At 49.5% G+C, this 20,954-nt stretch overlaps 1 long non-coding RNA gene across 2 annotated transcripts in view; it reads right to left on the bottom strand.

Annotated features, from left to right (window-relative positions):
- Positions 1-20,954, bottom strand: part of LOC141085224 (uncharacterized) — a 45,438-nt gene that overhangs the window by 5,502 nt on the left and 18,982 nt on the right. Inside the window, exon 2 of one of the 2 annotated variants that reach the window (XR_012231233.1) lies at positions 12,714-12,759. The exons of the other annotated variant lie outside the window; for it this stretch is intronic. This is a non-coding gene — a long non-coding RNA (uncharacterized lncRNA). The remainder of the gene's footprint in view (positions 1-12,713; positions 12,760-20,954) is intronic. 2 annotated transcript variants of the gene reach the window in all.

The following is a 20,954-nucleotide window of genomic DNA, read 5'->3' on the forward strand; positions in this document are numbered from 1 at the left end:
GCTGTCATATACCGACCACTGGGTTCAACCACTGCCTTCATTGACTAATTCTCCACCTGGCTTCTTCACTTTCTCTCTGATGACATCCCCACCATCATCATGGGGGACTTTAATATCCCTACTGACACCCGCCAGCCAGCAGTCTCTAAACTCCTGTCCCTTACTTGATCCTTTGGACTTACTCAGTGGTCCTCCACAACCACCCACACAGATGAACATACATTAGACCTCATCTTCACCCGCCTCTGTTCACTATCTAATCTCACAACCTCTCCCCTCCCCCTATCCGACCACCACCTACTCACCTTCTCATTCCTGTCCTCCTCACCTGCCCCCCATTTCCATCCACTAGCACATCCTCGCAGAAACCTCGCACACCTAGACATTCACAGACTCTCAGACTCTCTTCTAGCTCTGTCCTCCATATCTTCAGTCCACGACACGGACAGTGCCACTGCTTTCTATAACGCCACTCTCACATCAGCCATAGACTCAGTCGCCCCTCTCACGCATGACAACATGAGACAAATCAATACTCAACCCTGGCACAACAATCTCACCAAAAAACTTTGACAGTCATCCAGGGTCTCGGAGCGGCGTTGGAAGAAAACACGCCTGCCAGACGACTTCACTGCTTTTAAACAAGATACACTTGCCTTTAAATTAGCCCTCACCTCTGCTGAACAGACCTATTTCACAAATCTTGTATCCTACAACCCAAAAAAACTGTTCAGCACATTCAACTCTCTCCTCTGCCCACTACTGCCACCTCCAACTCCACTCATCTCTGCCGAGGACTTTGCCACCTACTTCAAAAATAAGATCGACCAAACAAGGCAAACCTTTACGGTTCCTCCACCCCAACCACTCCATATACCAGACCTCTGCCCTTCCCTAATAACCTCCCTCTCCAACATCACTGAAGGAGAGCTTACTCATCTCCTCTTCAAATTACACCTCAACACCTGTGCACTTGACCCCATCCCGTCCCACCTGCTCCCCAACCTCACTAACATGCTCTTTCCAGCCCTAACCCACCTCTTCAACCTATCGCTATCTTCTGGTACCTTCCCCACTGCCTTCAAATATGCCACCATCACCCCCATCTTCAAAAAAACAAACCTTGACTGCTATGCCCAGCTAACTCCCCATATCACTGCTCCAGTTTGCTTCCAAGCTCCTTGAGCAGCATGTCCATGCTCAACTTTCCTCCCACCTCTCATCTAACTCTCTCCTTGACAACCTCCAATCTGGCTTCTGCCCCCACCACTCCACCAAAACTGCCCTGAACAAAATTACTAATGACTTACACACAGCCAAAGCTAAGACAGTTCTCCATCCTCCTCCTTCTCGACCTGTCTCTGCCTTCGACACAGTTGATCAATGCCTACTGCTACAGATTCTTTCTTACCTTGGCATCAAAGACCTTGCCCTGTCCTGGATCGTCTCTTACTTTTCCGACCGCACACTTAGCATTTCCCACTCCCACACTACCTCTTCATCCCGCCCCCTCTCTCTGTTGGGAGTCCCTCAAGGCTCTATCCTGGAGCCACTACTTTTTTCTATCTATACCCTTGGCCTAGGACAACTCATAAAGTCCCATGGCTTCCAGTACCACCTGTATGCGGATGACACTCAGATCTACCTCTCTGGCCCAGATGTCACCTCTCTGCTGTCCAGAATCTCGGAGTGTCTATCAGCCATATCCTCCTTCTTCACCTTTTGCTTCCTAAAACTCAATGTAGACAAAACCAAACTCATAATTTTCCTCCATCTCGCATATCTTCCCTACCCGATCTATCTATTATGGTAAACGGCATCACGCTCTCTCCCGCACCTGAAATCCGCTGCACCACATGTCCAATCTCTTACCACCTCCTGTTGCCTCCAACTCAAAGATATTTCCAGAATCCGTCCCTTCCTCGGCCCTCAATTTACTAAAACTCTTGTGCATGCCCTCATCATCTCCCGCCCTGATTACTGCAACACTCTCCTCTGTGGCCTCCCCGCCAACTCTCTTGCACCACTTCAGTCTGTCCTCAACTCTGCTGCCCGACTAATCCACCTATCTACTCGCTACTCCCCTGTTTCTCCCCTCTGCAAATCCCTACACTGGCTCCCAATTCCCCAACGAATCCAGTTCAAACTACCAACACTGACCTACAAAGCCACCACAACCTGTCCCCTCCCTACAGTTGTGGCCAAAAGTATTGACACCCCTGCAATTCTGTCAGATAATACTCAGTTTCTTCCTGAAAATGATTGCAAACACAAATTCTTTGGTATTATTATCTTCATTTAATTTGTCTTAAATGAAAAAACACAAAAAGAATTGTCCTAAAGCCAAATTGGATATAATTCCACACCAAACATAAAAAGAGGGTGGACAAAAGTATTGGCACTGTTCGAAAAATCATGTGATGCTTCTCTAATTTGTGTAATTAACAGCACCTGTAACTTACCTGTGGCACCTAACAGGTGTTAGCAATAACTAAATCACACTTGCGGCCAGTTGACATGGATTAAAGTTGACTCAACCTCTGTCCTGTGTCCTTGTGTGTACCACATTGAGCATGGAGAAAAGAAAGAAGACCAAAGAACTGTCTGAGGACTTGAGAAACCAAATTGTGAGGAAGCATGAGCAATCTCAAGGCTACAAGTCCATCTCCAAAGACCTGAATGTTCCTGTGTCTACGGTGCGCAGTGTCATCAAGAAGTTTAAAGCCCATGGCACTGTGGCTAACCTCCCTAGATGTGGACGGAAAAGAAAAATTGACAAGATTTCAACGCAAGATTGTGTGGATGTTGGATAAAGAACCTCGACTAACATCAAAACAAGTTCAAGCTGCCCTGCAGTCCGAGGGTACAACAGTGTCAACCCGTACTATCCGTCGGCGTCTGAATGAAAAGGGACTGTATGGTAGGAGACCCAGGAAGACCCCACTTCTTACCCCGAGACATAAAAAAGCCAGGCTGGAGTTTGCGAAAACTTACCAGAAAAAGCCTAAAACGTTTTGGAAGAATGTTCTCTGGTCAGATGAGACAAAAGTAGAGCTTTTTGGGCAAAGGCATCAACATAGAGTTTACAGGAGAAAAAAAGAGGCATTCAAAGAAAAGAACACGGTGTGACGTCTGCCTGCGGTCTGGACTGCAGCCAGACAGCACCCCGAGAAACACTGATACCCTTTACCCCTATACAGGGATCTGGATTTATAGCAGAGCCCAGGAGGCACTGTCTGAATAGGAGCAATGACCAGAGCAGGACGGTCGCCAGAAAGGTGTTCCAATACAGGACACAGAGGCAATGATATCCGAGACTAAACCAGTCAGGCAGAAATGGTACAAAAACAGTAGACAGTAGCAGAGTCAGAATCCAGGCCGAAGTCAGAGTCATAAACCAGGAGAGTCGCAGAGGTACAGAATCGTTAGGCAGAAGCAGAGTCAGAATCCAGGCCGAAGTCAGAGTCATAAACCAGGAGAGTCGCAGAGGTACAGAATCGTTAGGCAGAAGCAGAGTCAGAAGTCCAGGCAAAAGTCAGAGTCAGTCAACAGCAATTCACACAGTAACACGCAGGGGAACCAAGAATATATCCGGCGGCTTGCAAGCCCAGTCCAAAGGTATTTGAGGGATCAGGTCATCCCTCACAGGCTCCCGGGCTGATGATGTCATCAGGACCGCCCCCAGGACCAGACCTGATGACGATGCACCAACCCCTTCATGACTGACAGAGGAGCGGAGTCTGTGTCCACTAGACGCCTGCGCAGAAGCCCTTTCACTGTTGCCGCCATTACTCGGGCGCGAGCCACGGCGCCTCACAGTGGCTGAGGGCGGAACAGCAGGCCCTGAATTCGACGATGACATGTCAGTCCGGCGCCTCCTGGTAGCCGAGGCCTGGACAGCAGGCCCCGAGCCCGAGGGCGGCGTGACAGTCCGTCGCCTCCTAGTGGCTGAGGGCGGAACAGCAGGCCCCGAGTCTGACGGTGATGTGACAGTACCCCCCTCTCCAGGAGGGGCCTCCGGACCCTCAAAACCCGGTTTGTCAGGGTGAAAAGATGAAATCTCCTAATTAATGCCTTGGCATGGACGTTCGCCGCAGGAACCCAGGACCTTTCTTCTGGGCCGTAGCCCTTCCAGTGTACCAGATACTGTACTGAGCCCCTCACAAGGCGGGAGTCAAGGATACCCTGGACTTCATACTCCAGAGCTCCCCCGACCGAAACAGGAGGAGGAGGGGACTGAACAGGGTGAATGGGAGAACGATAAGGTTTGAGGAGACACCTGTGGAATACGTTAGGCAATTTGAATGACTGTGGAAGTTTTAAGCGGAAGGCTACTGGGTTAACCACCTCGATAATTTCGTATGGGCCGATGAACCTGGGACCTAGTTTGGCGGACGGTACCTTAAGCTTGATATTTTTTGTAGAGAGCCAAACCTTGTCGCCAACTCCCAGGTGCGGCCCTTTAGATCGTCGTCTATTTGCAGCCGAAGCCTGTCTAACCTGAGCCCCTTTCAAATTTGAATTAACCCCAGACCAAATCGTTTTTAGCCGATGTATATTTTGCTCCACCCCAGGGAGCTCCGACATCCTGGCCGAAAACGACCCAAAGCGCGGATGTAGTCCAAGGTTACAAAAGAAAGGGGTAGTTTTAATGGAGTCTTGATATTGATTATTGAGGGCGAACTCAGCCAATGGCAGATGTTCCACCCAATCGGTCTGATGTCCTGACACATAACAGCGGAGGTATTGTTCCAGAGCTTGGTTAGTACGCTCAGTTTGACCATTAGTTTCGGGATGGTATGCCGAAGAAAAGGACAACTCCACACCAATGCGTCTACAGAATGCCCTCCAGAACTTCGAGACAAACTGGGTACCCCTGTCGGACACAATATTTGCCGGAACGCCGTGCAGACGTACAATGTGCAGGATAAACAACTTACTTAAAGTCTCAGAGTTAGGCAACCCAGACAGGGGAATAAAATGGCCCTGCTTGCTGAACCTGTCTACCACCACCCAGATACAAGTTTTCCCATCTGATGGCGGCAGGTCTGTAATGAAATCCATGGAGATGTGGGTCCATGGACTCTCAGGGGTGGGCAAGGACTGAAGCCAGCCGGCAGGGCGACTATGGAGGGACTTGGCGCGGGCACAGACTTCACACGCTGAAACATAGTCCTTACAGTCCTTGACCACCGTCGGCCACCAAAAGTTCCTAGTTACCAACCTGGTGGTATTATTGAGACCCGGATGGCCTGCCAGGACAGAGTCGTGCGATTCTTTTAGAACCTGCAGACGAAGGTTAGCCGGAACGAACAATTTTTTGGGGGGCGTAGTGTCAGGAACTTGCTCTGAAGACCTACGGATCTCCTCCAGAAGGTCCAAAGACACTGCCGACACGACGATTCCATTAGCCAATATTGGGACTGGTTCACAGTCCTCGGTCTGTGTGGGGCAGAAACTGCGAGAGAGGGCATCTGCCCTCACATTTTTAGTCCCGGGGCGGAAGGTGATTATAAAATCAAACCTGGAGAAAAACAAGGCCCACCTAGCCTGCCTGGGATTTAGTCTTTTAGCTGACTCTAGGTAGGTTAGGTTTTTGTGGTCTGTAATAACAGTGACCTTGTGTTTGGCACCTTCGAGGAAGTGGCACCATTCCTCGAAGGCCCATTTGATCGCCAGTAATTCCCGATTACCGACGTCATAGTTTCCCTCCGTGGCAGAGAATTTGCGGGAGAAAAATGCACATGGGCGAAGCTGAGTGAGGGATGCAGTGCCTTGCGAGAGCACTGCTCCCACTCCGACTTCGGAGGCATCTACTTCAACAATAAAGGGGTGGTCCAAGTTTGGTTGAATCAACACCGGGTTGGCCACGAAGCACTCCTTTAGTGTAGAAAAAGCTCGGGTTGCCTCAGGATTCCAATTAGTCACGTCCGCCCCTTTTCGGGTAAGGTCCGTGAGTGGCTTGGCAATCTCAGAGAAACCCCTGATAAACTTGCGGTAATAATTCGCAAATCCCAAAAACCGCTGCAGCGCTTTCAGCGATTTGGGTTGCACCCAATCCTTAATGGGTTGAATCTTGGCAGGGTCCATGCGAAACCCCTTGCCTGAGACCATGTATCCTAAGAACTGTACCTCTTCAGCAAAAAAAACACATTTTTCTAATTTCGCATACAAGGAGTTTTTTCGCAGTCTCTGCAATACCGAACGGACGTGTTGAGCATGTGTCACAGGGTCAGCCGAATAAATCAAAATGTCATCCAGATACACGACGACATACACCCCACAAATGTCCCTGAAAATGTCATTGACAAAGTGTTGAAATACGGCAGGTGCGTTACTGAGTCCGAACGGCATTACAAGGTACTCAAAGTGACCAAGAGGTGTATTAAAGGCCGTTTTCCATTCGTCACCGCTTCTTATGCGGACCAGATTATATGCCCCCCGGAGGTCAAGTTTAGTGAACCAGCGGGCTCCCAGTAGCTGATTAAACAGATCAGGAATGAGTGGGAGCGAGTACTGATTTTTTACAGTAATTGCGTTCAACTCATGATAATCGATGCATGGTCTGAGTCCACCATCTTTTTTTTCTACAAAGAAAAACCCAGCTCCTACAGGTGAGGTGGAGGGTCTAATAAAACCTTTACGTAGGCTGTCTGCTATGTAGTCATTCATGGCTACACGCTCCGGACCCGAGAGGTTGAATATTCTCCCCTTAGGGAGACGGGCACCAGGGACCAAGTCTATAGGACAGTCGTACTCTCTATGAGGAGGTAGTTTCTCAGACTCCACTATGGAGAAGACATCTTCATAATCTCCGAATGCATATGGAATGGAGGGGTTTTTAATTTTAACTTGGTTCACTGACAGTGACATACAGTGATTCTGACACCGTGGACTCCAGCGCACGATATCACCTATGCGCCAGTCAATAACTGGATTATGCTGGTGCAACCATGGCATGCCTAACACAACTGGATCTGATAAATTGTGTATAATAAAAAATGACATTTGTTCGTTATGTAATGTCCCCACTGACATAGAAATTTCGTCAGTAATGAATTCCACGCCTCCCTGGTCTATAGATGTACCATTAATTGTAATAGTCTGAATAGGCACTTTAAGCTTTAGCAGAGGTACACCCAGACTCTTAGCAAATAAAAAATCCATAAGGTTGCCGGCAGCACCACAATCCACATAAGCCTTCACACACAGACGTTTCTTAGCAAAAGAAAGGGAAACTGGTAACAACAGTTTGGCCGCTTTTGCGGGCAATACCTGACCCCCAGCGCTGTCCAGGGGGAGATGCTCCAGGAATGTGGATTTCCAACAGCCAGCATTTTCTTTGAAGCTTCCAGGCTGCAGCATGCTTGAGCCTGAGAGTGCCCTTCCAGGCTGTGCAATGTAACAGGTGTTTGGGCCAGGAATCAGCTCAGTCAGGAGGAAGAAAAAAAAAAGGTAAGGAAAACTGCTTTTATATGTGTTAAGTATAGACACAAGAGCAGTTTTATTTTTTTGGGCCGGATATAATGTGACGTCTGCCTGCGGTCTGGACTGCAGCCAGACAGCACCCCGAGAAACACTGATACCCTTTACCCCTATACAGGGATCTGGATTTATAGCAGAGCCCAGGAGGCACTGTCTGAATAGGAGCAATGACCAGAGCAGGACGGTCGCCAGAAAGGTGTTCCAATACAGGACACAGAGGCAATGATATCCGAGACTAAACCAGTCAGGCAGAAATGGTACAAAAACAGTAGACAGTAGCAGTGTCAGATTCCAGGCCGAAGCCAGAGTCATAAACCAGGAGAGTCGCAGAGGTACAGAATCGTTAGGCAGAAGCAGAGTCAGAATCCAGGCCGAAGTCAGAGTCATAAACCAGGAGAGTCGCAGAGGTACAGAATCGTTAGGCAGAAGCAGAGTCAGAATCCAGGCCGAAGTCAGAGTCATAAACCAGGAGAGTCGCAGAGGTACAGAATCATTAGGCAGAAGCAGAGTCAGAATCCAGGCCGAAGTCAGAGTCATAAACCAGGAGAGTCGCAGAGGTACAGAATCGTTAGGCAGAAGCAGAGTCAGAAGTCCAGGCAAAAGTCAGAGTCAGTCAACAGCAATTCACACAGTAACACGCAGGGGAACCAAGAATATATCCGGCGGCTTGCAAGCCCAGTCCAAAGGTATTTGAGGGATCAGGTCATCCCTCACAGGCTCCCGGGCTGATGATGTCATCAGGACCGCCCCCAGGACCAGACCTGATGACTATGCACCAACCCCTTCATGACTGACAGAGGAGCGGAGTCTGTGTCCACTAGACGCCTGCGCAGAAGCCCTTTCACTGTTGCCGCCATTACTCGGGCGCGAGCCACGGCGCCTCACAGTGGCTGAGGGCGGAACAGCAGGCCCTGAATTCGACGATGACATGTCAGTCCGGCGCCTCCTGGTAGCCGAGGCCTGGACAGCAGGCCCCGAGCCCGAGGGCGGCGTGACAGTCCGTCGCCTCCTAGTGGCTGAGGGCGGAACAGCAGGCCCCGAGTCTGACGGTGACGTGACACACGGTCCCTACAGTCAAACATGGCGGAGGTTCCCTTATGTTTTGGGGTTGTTTTGCTGCCTCTGGCACTGGACTGCTTGACCGTGTGCATGACATTATGAAGTCTGAAGACTACCAACAAATTTTGCAGCATAATGTAGGGCCCAGTGTGAGAAAGCTGGGTCTCCCTCAGAGGTCATGGGTCTTCCAGCAGGACAATGACCCAAAACACACTTCAAAAAGCACTAGAAAATGGTTAGAGAGAAAGCACTGGAGACTTCTAAGGTGGCCAGCAATGAGTCCAGACCTGAATCCCATAGAACACCTGTGGAGAGATCTAAAAATGGCAGTTTGGAGAAGGCACCCTTCAACTATCAGGGACCTGGAGCAGTTTGCCAAAGAAGAATGGTCTAAAATTCCAGCAGAGCATTGTAAGAAACTCATTGATGGTTACAGGAAGCGGTTGGTCGCAGTTATTTTTGCTAAAGGTTGTGCAACCAAGTATTAGGCTGAGGGTGCCAATACTTTTGTCTGGCCCATTTTTGAAGTTTTGTGTGAAATGATTAATGTATTGCTTTTTGCTTCATTCTCTTTTGTGTTTTTTTCATTTAAGACAAATTAAATGAAGGTAATAATACCAAAGAATTTGTGTTTGCAATCATTTTCAGGAAGAAACTGAGTATTATCTGACAGAATTGCAGGGGTGTCAATACTTTTGGCCACAACTGTATGTCTCTGAAATAATCTCCCAATATCTTCCCTCACGTAATCTTCGATCCTCCCAAGACCTCCTACTCTCCTTCACACTTATTCGTTCCTCACCCAACCGCCTCCAAGATTTCTCCCGAATATCCCCCATCCTCTGGAATTCCACACCACAACACGTCGATTATCCACCTCCCTTGGATCCTTCAGACGGCACCTGAAAACCCATCTCTTCAGGAAAGCTTACAGCCTGTAATAACCATTCTGCCGCCTCACCACCATCAGAGCTGATGCAACCCCGACCTTCTGTCTCTTCCCCATTATCCCGCAGTATGTAAGTCCTCAAGGACAGGATCCCCTCCCCTCTGTACCAGTCTGTCATTGTAAATTTGTTTACTGTAAACAATATCTTTAGCTTTGTATGTAACCCCTTCTCATGTAGAGCACAGAATTAATGGCACTATATAAAGAAATAATAACTTACAATGCCGAGTCAGTGTTTCACATTACTGTGCGGAAGAAAGGCCTAGCAATCTACTCCCGTATTATGCCAAGAAAACTTGATAAAACTAAAGGAAATCGATATAGTGGTGGAAGATGCCCCCCTAGGTCGGAAGGCTCTTAACAAGCATCTGGGGAAGAGCTGATGGTCGAGTTGAGTATGGTCAATGCTCATGATGTGCCAAAATCAAAGCCGCGAGGATGTCTTGGTGCTGATATCACTTATTCGAAAAGGAAGATCAAAAGCTGCAGAGATATCATAAAGTATCATAAAGTTCGGAACTTGAAATGTACAAACCATAGACCTAGGCAGACTCGAAATCATCAAAGCTGAAACGGAGAGAGCAGAACTCTGCTAACTCGGAATTAGCAATCTAAGATGGAATCAATCCGGACATTTCCAGCCAAATGAACATTGGGTCTACTATTCTGGCATCGTAATGGAAGAAGAAACGGTGTCGCTTTTATTCTTAACTGAAGATTTTCTGGTGCTGACTTAAAGTACAATGCAGTCAGTGATGGAGTCATCTCGACAGGACTACAAGGAGCGCCATTCCTTGTCACAGTTATACAATCTCACCAACAGCAGATGCCGAGGAGGAGGATGCTGAATTAGTTTACGATCAAGTTCAAGAAGAAATCAACAAGACGCCAAAACAAGACTTACTGATTATGATAGCAGATTTGAATACCAAAGTGAGCAGTGGTAAACATGGAATTGTTGTTTGAAACTTTGGACTTGGTGAAAAAAACGATGCTGGAGAAAGAATCATTGACTTATGTATGACAAATCAACTGTCCATCATGAATGCTTTCTTCCAAAATCACAAATAGAGACTCCACACTGACATCGCTGAACAGGGCCTATAAAAATCAGAAACTGACTAGACATGGTGCCCCATGGTCCTGCCCCATGTGTCATGGGGCAGGATGGAAACACATGGTGCAGGATGGAGACATGGAGCAGGATGGAGACAGATGGGGCAGAAACATGGGGCAGGATGGAAACACATGGTGCAGGAACATGGGGCAGGATAGAGACAGATGGGGCAGGATGGAGACACATGGTGCAGGATCATGGGGCAGGATGGAGACATGAGGTAGGATGGGGACACATGGTGCAGGATCATGGGGCAGGATGGATGCGACGGAGACCGATGGGGCAGGATCATGGGACAGATGGAGCAGGAGTGGAGAACATATGAGGCCAGGATGGGAGAACATATGGCTGGAGCTAGGAATGAGACACACAGGGGCCAGGATGGGGTATATTATTACCACAGGGGCTAATTAAGGGATATTATTACTGCAGTGATGTATTTATTTTTTGAGGATACTGTTTTAAATGGGGAAGTCAGTCCTGTTACTGTGCAGAGTGAAACGGTCACCTTTTTTTCTTCATCTGGTGTAGTGTAGAAGTTGGGAAAAAATTAAGTAATATGCTCTGCATGCGGTGCTCTAAATAACTGTTATTTCCTGCAGAGACGAACCCTGCTTGGAAGAAATGATGGCTGTCTGTGCTGGATGAAGATTAAAAGCAAAGATGAAGGACTTCACCTAGAAATGTCACTGGTGAGTCATTGTGTTACCTGTACACTGACACTATACACTGTATAATATATACAGCGGTCCTGTGTACAATATCACTAGTGATCACTGTATTACTTGTACACTGACACTATATACAGAGCTCCTGTGTATAATGTCACCGGCGATCACTGTATTACCTGTACACGGACAATGCATACTAAGTACTGATCTCCTGTGTATAATGGCACTTATTGTGATATTAGTATTGTGTTTTTCTTATTAATGATCAGTATTGTAGTATTCGGTCACTATGTGGTGGTAATATGTGATCTGGGCATGGTGCCACGGTGGTATTTGTCCCCTGTATGTGATATTATTCGGTCACTATGGTTGTAATATGTGGTCTGGTCATGGTGTGGCGGTATTTGTTCCTTTTATGTGGTATTAAAAATCTCTATGTGGTGGTAATATGTGGTTTGGACATGGTGTGGCTGTGTTTGTTCCTTGTATGTGGTATTATAGGTCACTATGTGGAGGTACTATGGTATCTGGTCATGGTGCGGTGGTATTTGTCCCTTGTATGTGATATTGGTCATTATAAAAATTGAACAAATAAATAAAAATATACCTAAATTGTATTGGATGTAGTCTACCTTGTCGTTGTGGCAGATTAAAAAATGTTTTGGCCAAAACAAAAGCTGCTGGTCATATTTGTGATCTGGTGATGGGAATTGTTAATGTGTGATAGGTGAGAAGTGGAGTTTTTCCAAGAGAGAGGGGTGAGAGAGTGGGCAATTTGAAGGGTGGAGGCGGAGCTGGGGTGGAGCCTGGGCGGAGTCTCAAGGGGGTCAAGGAAATTTTGTGAGTATGGGGCCCTGAAATTCCTAGAGGCAGCTCTGTAGACACAGCTCGTACATAATCTGGTCTTTTCTGTAATAACATACGGATGCAAAACCTGCATGATAGAAAATACAAGACAAAAGAAAAATCGTCTCCATCGAAGTGGAGAAGGTTGTTATCAAAACCATGGATGGCAAGAAGAAGAAATAAATCAATTTTGGAACAAATCAAGGAACATGTCACTGGAAGAAAGGATCACCAAGTTACGACCTGTCTACTGTGCACATATCATACAAAAAAGGAATCACTGGAGAAGGACATCATGGTTGGAGGAATAGAAGGAACAAGGCGAAGAGGAAGACCAGCAACCCGATGGCTTGATACAATCAAGATAATGGCAGAGAAGACCCTGATGGGACCTATCTAGGCTTGTACAAGATCAATCGTCTTACAGATCGTTCATCCATCAAGTCGCAATGGCTCGAGACCGAGTTGAAAGATGTTGTTAATTATTAGGATTAAAAAGAAACAAGAAACTAAAGAGCTGCAGTTCCTCTGATTGCCATTAGATGTCAGCCAATATAATTGTAATTATACACAATGTATCACTTACCTGTAAACAGAATAGCACTGAGGATCAGCAAACAGCTCTGGACACCCTGAGACAATGAGCACAGAGGTTATAAGTGGGGAGTGTGATGTACAATGTCTGCAAGATATGTTTTCTGTTGCAATGTGCTAACAAACCCTCCATTTTCTTTGAGAAGCTGCCTGCCAGTGTCTCAGTTACATTGCACACTACAGCAGCTTCCCTTCCCCCGAGTGCCATAAACCAATTTCCTGTCACCCCATTTGGCTTCTCTCAGCCTCAGCTGAAAGAGAAGAAAAAAAAAGTGCGGGAAAAACTTCTTTGTTTGAAACGAATAAAACTATGAGAGACTATACCATAAGAACCAAATACCCTAGAGATATGAAAATCACATTTTTGGAATCCGGGCGGTCACAGCGTCGCTGCCGTGGTTCTTGCGAAGCCTAATCCTTTCAGAACCTGAGATATGTGTTCCAGCTAAACGGTGTATCAGAACTACTGCATATTTGGTCTTGAATTATTGTACTCAACAAATCACAACCAATGATGCCCTATATATGTCTGTGCGGGCTGCCCCCACGGAGTTATGATTAGTATAAGTTTTCTAGTGTAATTCTAAATCCAAAAGGGAGAGGTGGGATTAACCCAGCATGCATCTCTCCTTGATGTCACTTAGCAAGTCTATAAAGCATTTCCTGGACAAAACCAGGGCAGAACAGCTCAAGCCGTCGTGCTAGAAAGACCCCCGATGAGAAGTGCAGCTCCGCCTCCACCCACCTTAGCCGCATGGTCTGCCTAAGGAACAATATGGAACTGTGAGTGTACTCTCTTTGTTTTCTCCACTTTTATTTTATACCTGTACTGTACATATTTTATGTCTCAATTTTATAGCAACTTTTATCTGTAATCACTGTCCTCTTTCGGAAAATAAATGAAATAATTATTTAGATCTGTCTCTATGCTCTAAGACTCGAACTATACGCCTTTGATAGATAATCGCTACTAATTCAAGGGGTTTGCCATGGACCCTCTTAATTTAACGCTGTGAATTAAGTAACCGTGACTGGTGGCAGCACGTTGTGCACGGCTATTGCGGCTTGCTGGCAGTCTAGAAGGGTCTTATATAGCTGAATGAGGGGCTGCGGCCACAGCTGATAATTCCCTTACTGCAGAAGCCTAATTGCCGGTTCACAACAGGCAGCCCGTCCGGCGACTAATTATCCTAGGTGCAGTTCCCTGACTGACCTGATGGTAAGGGGGCGCCGGAGAGCTGCGAGTTCCAAAGTGGAACTGAGAAAGTGGGATATACATAAATCCCCGCAGTACTTGGAAGATTGATAGCAGTGGTGGGGCATCCAAATTAAACTCCCCCTGCAGCAAATTGTAGAGCGAGACTAGCTTGCTGGATATTTTTGTCACATGGTGCCAGTGGTGGGATAACTAAGATAAGCCCCAACGGTGCCTGTGATAGCCGTGTGCCGGCAGTGTGTCTCGTCCCTCCGTCCGCTGATACACCCGTGTCAGTGGTGGGACTGTGACATAGTGGTGACACAGGGTCCGCTGTCCGTCGCGTTTTCGTGGCAGCGGGACCCCCGTTAGTCGCCTCCGTAAGTGGACGAACGGTCGTGGGCTGTTCGTCACATATTGGTGGCAGAGCGGTGGGATCATCCTAGAGCATTAGTGATTTGGTTTGACCAATCATTCCTCTCACTAAAGACCTGCACGGTTCCTGCGGGAATCCTGCATCATAGGTTTTGGAGAACAGACTCAGTGGTTACTAGTCCTGAGACATTAGTGTGTACATGCAAGTATCCCCCTCCCGTTTCTTCGTTTTTCTTTTTCTATCTTTTATTTGGCAACCATGGCGGCGATGACAGTGGAGTGGTATCAGAAGCAGAAAAAGGACACCCTTGCTGGGTTATGCACGTACCGAGGCATAGACGCCGCAGGCGGAACCAAAGATCAAATGATCGCGGCTCTAGTGCAGCTGGACAACGACCAGAATCCAGCGAGCGCAGAAGTTGGCCCAAGTGGCAATGGGGCTGCAGCAGAGGCTCCACTCCTGAGCGCTGGCCCCACATTCAACCAGAACGGGGTGGACCCCTATCTGCAAATGGCCTTGGACGAACTCCCCACCGAAGACAGTGATGGGCGGGTGAGGCTGATCCAGCAAGCTCGAGAGAGAGCAGAGCAGCGAGCCGAGCGCCAGGCGGAGAGAGCTGAGCGCCAAGCTGAGGCTGAGAGAGCCGAGCGCCAGGCGCAGAGGGCCCATGAACTGGAGGTACTCCAGCGGGGTGGGAATGCCCCCACAGCCCGAAGCCGTGAGCCCAGCAGCGTCCAGACTCCTAAACCCCGGCCAGAGCATTTTCCCGTGATGGAAAAGGACGGGGACTTGGACACGTTCCTGCGAGCCTTTGAGAAAGCCTGCAGACAGTACCAGCTGCCTAGAGACCAATGGGCAAGGTACTTGACCCCAGGGCTAAAAGGCAAAGCCCTGGAGGCATTTGCTTCTCTTCCGCCAGAAGCCGATGACGACTATGTCGCCATAAAGCAGGCGCTGATCGCCAAATACCGGCTGACACCTGAGGTATACCGAAAGAAGTTCCGGCACCTCCAACGTGGCCCACATGATAGCTACAGTGATGTGGTGCAAGGACTCAGGACCCACTTTGACTAGTGGATCCATGGACTGTCCGTTGAAACTTTTGAGCAGCTACGGGACCTGATGATCAAAGACCAGTTCCTGCATCTCTGCCCAGCTGAGGTCCGACAGTTCATCCTGGACCGCGAACCAACGAACGCGGACAAAGCGGCGCAGATCGCCGACAACCACGAGGCCAACCGGAAGCCCGAGACGCGGAGGCCAGTCGCCACCAGCTGGAAAGGGGGTAAGCCAACAACCAACCCCAATGCCCCAGCTAGCCGTCCCTCCGGAGGCCCTGTCCCTGTTGCCAACAACAGGCCGGCTACTGACAGTCGCCTGTGTCACCACTGCCAGCGGCCTGGTCACTTCTTTTACGCCTGTCCGAACAGGCCGAAGAACCCCCCAGCCAAGGCCCCCGGGCCCAACGCCTCTGTTCTTTTGGTGGGAGGTGTGGTTGGGAGGGCTGACGACAACGTTCAACCTGTTCAGGTGGGGGCCCGTCTTGCTACAGGCCTCAAGGACACCGGGGCTGAACGAACCCTCATCCGTCCTGGACTGGCGGCCCCTGAAGAGTTTGTTGAGGGGAAAACCCTGACTGTCACCGGGATTGGAGGCACCCGTTGTCCCTTGCCAGTGGCACGAGTTTATCTCGATTGGGGTGCTGGGAGCGGGTTGAGGGAGGTGGGAGTGTCTGAAAACCTGCCCACTGATGTTTTATTGGGGACTGACTTGGGGCGGATGGTTGCATACTACGTCCCTGACACCCTTCCCCAAACTGATAATAAGGGTAACGTTAACCCTGATGATGATGATGATGACGGGAAACTGAATGTGTTACCTGCTAATGCCTTGATGAGTAATGATGCAACTAACAACCATTCTTTCCCCAGGTATGATGCTGATGTGAATGTGCCAAAGCAAACTGATAACCATTCTTCTCCTAGGAAGGATGATGATGAGGTTGATGTATCTGTGCCGACTGAACCCGTTAACCCTTTCTTTGAAGCGGTAGATGTGTCCACAGGTACCGAAGTGCTCAGCCCCGTCACTCTGCGGAGTGAGACGGCTGAGGAACCCCTGGCAGGAGTAAGCAACGGTGCTCAAGAGAATGGGGAGGTGCATGGGGACCATGAGGAAGGTAATGCCATGCAGCTGACCAGTGCCACCGAGGAAGGTAACTGGCCCATAAGTAGCCCTGCTCCTGAAGTGTTGGGGGTGGATGGGGAGGTAGAGCCCAAGCCAGCACCGGCTGGTGGGTCTGTAGAAATCCCCAGGGAGACAGCATACATAGCAGCTGTCACACGCAGTCAGAGTGCCCAGGTCACAGGTAACGCACTGTCTTCTGGACCCTCTGCTGCTACAGGAGAGACTGAACCAGAGGTGAACCCAGAGCCGGTTCCAGAGGGTCCCAGTAAAGAGGGGACCCTGACGTCACTTCTGGCAGCCTCCAGCATGGAGTTCCAGGCTGCTCTGCACTCAGATGCCAGCCTGGAGAAATTGAGAGGTCTCGCCGAGACGCCCACCTCCAAGTCTGATAAGGAGAGGGTGTTCTGGGAACGAGGAAGGTTGTACCGGGAGACAGTACCCGGAGACCCTAAAAAGGAGTGGTTGAGGGAAAGACAGCTGGTCGTCCCCTACCAGTTCAGAACCGAGTTGTTGCGGATTGCCCATGAGATTCCACTCGCTGGACACTTGGGGATCAGCAAAACAAAGGCACGGCTGTCTCAACACTTCTATTGGCCCAAGATGGGGACAGATGTAACACACTACTGCCGCTCCTGTGCCACCTGTCAAAAAGTGGGTGAGGTGGGGCCTGCTCTTAAGGCTCCCCTTATTCCTTTGCCGGTGATAGAGGAGCCTTTCCAGAGAATCGCGGTGGACATTGTAGGACCGCTGTCCGTCCCCAGCAGCTCCGGAAAGCGATACATTCTCACCGTGGTAGACTACGCTACCCGGTACCCAGAGGCAGTAGCTCTGTCTTCAACCAGGGCAGATAAGGTGGCTGACGCACTGGTGACCATCTTTTCAAGAGTAGGATTTCCCAGGGAGATGCTTACCGATCAAGGGCCCCAATTCATGTCTCGCCTAATGGAGGCTCTCTGTGAGAAAATGCAGGTGACGCAGCTGGTATCGAGTCTGTATCACCCACAGACTAATGGTTTGTGTGAACGTTTCAACGGTACCCTCAAACAGATGCTCCGCATACTGGTTGAGACCCAAGGGCGCGACTGGGAGCGGTACCTCCCACACCTGCTGTTCGCTTACAGAGAAGTTCCGCAGGCCTCGACCGGGTTCTCCCCCTTCGAGCTCCTGTATGGCAGGTGAGTCCGGGGACCCCTTGGGTTGATAAGAGAATCCTGGGAAGATGAGCCAAACCCCACAGAAGTGTCCATCGTGGATTATGTCATGCGCTTCCGTGACAAGATGCAGACCTTGACGCAGTTGGTGCATGACAACATGACGCAGGCTCAGGCTGACCAGAAGCGCTGGTACGACCAGAACGCCCGGGAGCGGACCTACCAGGTGGGTCAAAAGGTCTGGGTGCTGGTCCCCGTACCAACGGATAAGCTTCAGGCAGCCTGGGAAGGCCCATACGTCGTCCACCAACAGCTCAACCCGGTCACCTACGTGGTCACGCTTGACCATGCTCGGTTTAGGCGCAAGGCCTTTCACGTCAACATGCTGAAGGCGCACTACGAACGTGAAGCTTGCGTCCTTCCGGTCTGCAATCTGCCAGAGGATGGGGAGGAAGATCCCCTCCTGGACATGCTGGCCCAGGCCAAGGCCAATGGGTCCATTGAGGACATGGAGATAAGTGGTTCGCTCACCGTGTCCCAGCGGTTGCAGTTGATGGCCACCCTGGAACTCTTCCGGCCCGTGTTCACCAACCAACCGGGGAGGACGGAGTTAGTGGTTCATGAGGTGGACACCGGGAATCACGCCCCATTACGGCGAACACCCTATCGGATCTCTGAGACGGTGCAACAAGTCATGCGCCAAGAGATCGATGAGATGTTAAGGCTGGGGGTGATTCGACGGTCAAAAAGCGCGTGGGCTTCACCTGTAGTCCTCGTGTCTAAAAAGGATCGAACCACCAGGTTCTGCGTGGACTACAGGGGGCTCAACGCCATCACAACCTCTGATGCCCACCCAATGCCGCGCATCGAGGATCTGCTCGAGCGGTTGACAAACGCCAACTACATATCCATCATGGATTTGAGTCGGGGATACTGGCAGATTCCCCTGAGCCCTGAGGCGCAGGAGAAATCCGCCTTTATCACCCCCTTTGGACTGTACGAGTCCATGGTCATGCCCTTCGGCATGAAGAATGCCCCTGCCACTTTCCAGCGGATGGTCAACCACCTGCTTCGGGGACTGGAGGAGTACGCGGTGGCGTACTTAGACGATATTGCCATCTTCAGTTCCACCTGGGAGGAACACCTTCAGCACCTCCAGGAGGTGCTCAAGCGTCTTCACCAGGCAGGCCTGACCATCAAGCCGGGGAAGTGCCAGATAGGCATGCGCGAGGTCCACTACCTGGGGCACCGGTTAGGCGGGGGTTCCATGAGTCCGGAGCCAGAAAAAGTGGACGCAATCGTGTCCTGGCCCACCCCCAGGACCAAGAAACAGGTGAAGTCCTTCTTGGGCACTGCAGGGTACTATAGGCGGTTCGTACAGGACTATAGCGCCCTTGCCAAACCCTTGACTGACCTCACCAAGCAGAGGCTACCCCAAACAGTCAACTGGACAGATGACTGTGAGGCGGCTTTCCAAGCTTTGAAAGCAGCCCTGTGCAACTCTCCAGTGTTGAGAGCAGTCGACAGCAGTCGCCCGTTTCTGGTACAGACCGACGCCAGCGAGTTCGGCCTTGGTGCTGTGCTTAGCCAGGTCGACTCGGGGGACCAAGAACACCCCGTGTTGTACCTGAGCCGGAAACTTTTGCCGAGGGAAGTGGCATACTCGACCATCGAGAAGGAGTGTCTGGCCATGGTGTGGGCACTGCAACGTTTGCAGCCCTACCTGTACGGGCGCGCCTTCACGGTGGTAACTGACCACAACCCTCTGAGCTGGTTGCACACAGTGTCCGGAACCAATGGAAGGTTGCTCCGCTGGAGCCTTGCCCTTCAACAGTACGACTTCACTGTAAAACACAGGAAGGGCAGTGAAAACGGCAATGCCGATGGGTTGTCGAGAGGTAATGCCTCCTTAGCGCCCTCTTAAGGGGGGAGGTGTGATGTACAATGTCTGCAAGTTATGTTTTCTGTTGCAATGTGCTAACAAACCCTCCATTTTCTTTGAGAAGCTGCCTGCCAGTGTCTCAGTTACATTGCACACTACAGCAGCTTCCCTTCCCCCGAGTGCCATAAACCAATTTCCTGTCACCCCATTTGGCTTCTCTCAGCCTCAGCTGAAAGAGAAGAAAAAAAAAGTGCGGGAAAAACTTCTTTGTTTGAAACGAATAAAACTATGAGAGACTATACCATAAGAACCAAATACCCTAGAGATATGAAAATCACATTTTTGGAATCCGGGCGGTCACAGCGTCGCTGCCGTGGTTCTTGCGAAGCCTAATCCTTTCAGAACCTGAGATATGTGTTCCAGCTAAACGGTGTATCAGAACTACTGCATATTTGGTCTTGAATTATTGTACTCAACAAATCACAACCAATGATGCCCTATATATGTCTGTGCGGGCTGCCCCCACGGAGTTATGATTAGTATAAGTTTTCTAGTGTAATTCTAAATCCAAAAGGGAGAGGTGGGATTAACCCAGCATGCATCTCTCCGTGATGTCACATAGCAAGTCTATAAAGCATTTCCTGGACAAAACCAGGGCAGAACAGCTCAAGTCGTCGTGCTAGAAAGACTCAGATGAGCAGAGAAGTGCAGCTCCGCCTCCACCCACCTTAGCCGCATGGTCTGCCTAAGGAACAATATGGAACTGTGAGTGTACTCTCTTTGTTTTCTCCACTTTTATTTTATACCTGTACTGTACATATTTTATGTCTCAATTTTATAGCAACTTTTATCTGTAATCACTGTCCTCTTTCAGAAAATAAATGAAATAATTATTTAGATCTGTCTCTATGCTCTAAGACTCGAACTATACGCCTTGGATAGATAATCGCTACTAATTCAAGGGGTTTGCCACAGAACCTCTTAATTTAACGCTGTGAATTAAGTAACTGTGACTGGTGGCAGCACGTTGTGCACGGCTATTGCGGCTTGCTGGCAGTCTAGAAGGGTCTTATATAGCTGAGGGGCTGCGGCCACAGCTGATAATTCCCTTACTGCAGAAGCCTAATTGCTGGTTCACAACAGGCAGCCCGTCCGGCGACTAATTATCCTAGGTGCAGTTCCCTGACTGACCTGAGGGTAAGGGGGGCGCCGGAGAGCTGCGAGTTCCAAAGTGGAACTGAGAAAGTGGGATATACATAAATCCCCGCAGTACTTGGAAGATTGATAGCAGTGGTGGGGCATCCAAATGAAACTCCCCCTGCAGCAAATTGTAGAGCGAGACTAGCTTGCTGGATATTTTTGTCACATGGTGCCAGTGGTGGGATAACTAAGATAAGCCCCAACGGTGCCTGTGATAGCCGTGTGCCGGCAGTGTGTCTCGT

The sequence above is a fragment of the Dendrobates tinctorius genome, unplaced genomic scaffold (assembly GCF_039654945.1).
Source record: "Dendrobates tinctorius isolate UK_male_01 unplaced genomic scaffold, ASM3965494v1 ptg000028l, whole genome shotgun sequence".
Classification (NCBI taxonomy): domain Eukaryota; kingdom Metazoa; phylum Chordata; class Amphibia; order Anura; family Dendrobatidae; genus Dendrobates; species Dendrobates tinctorius.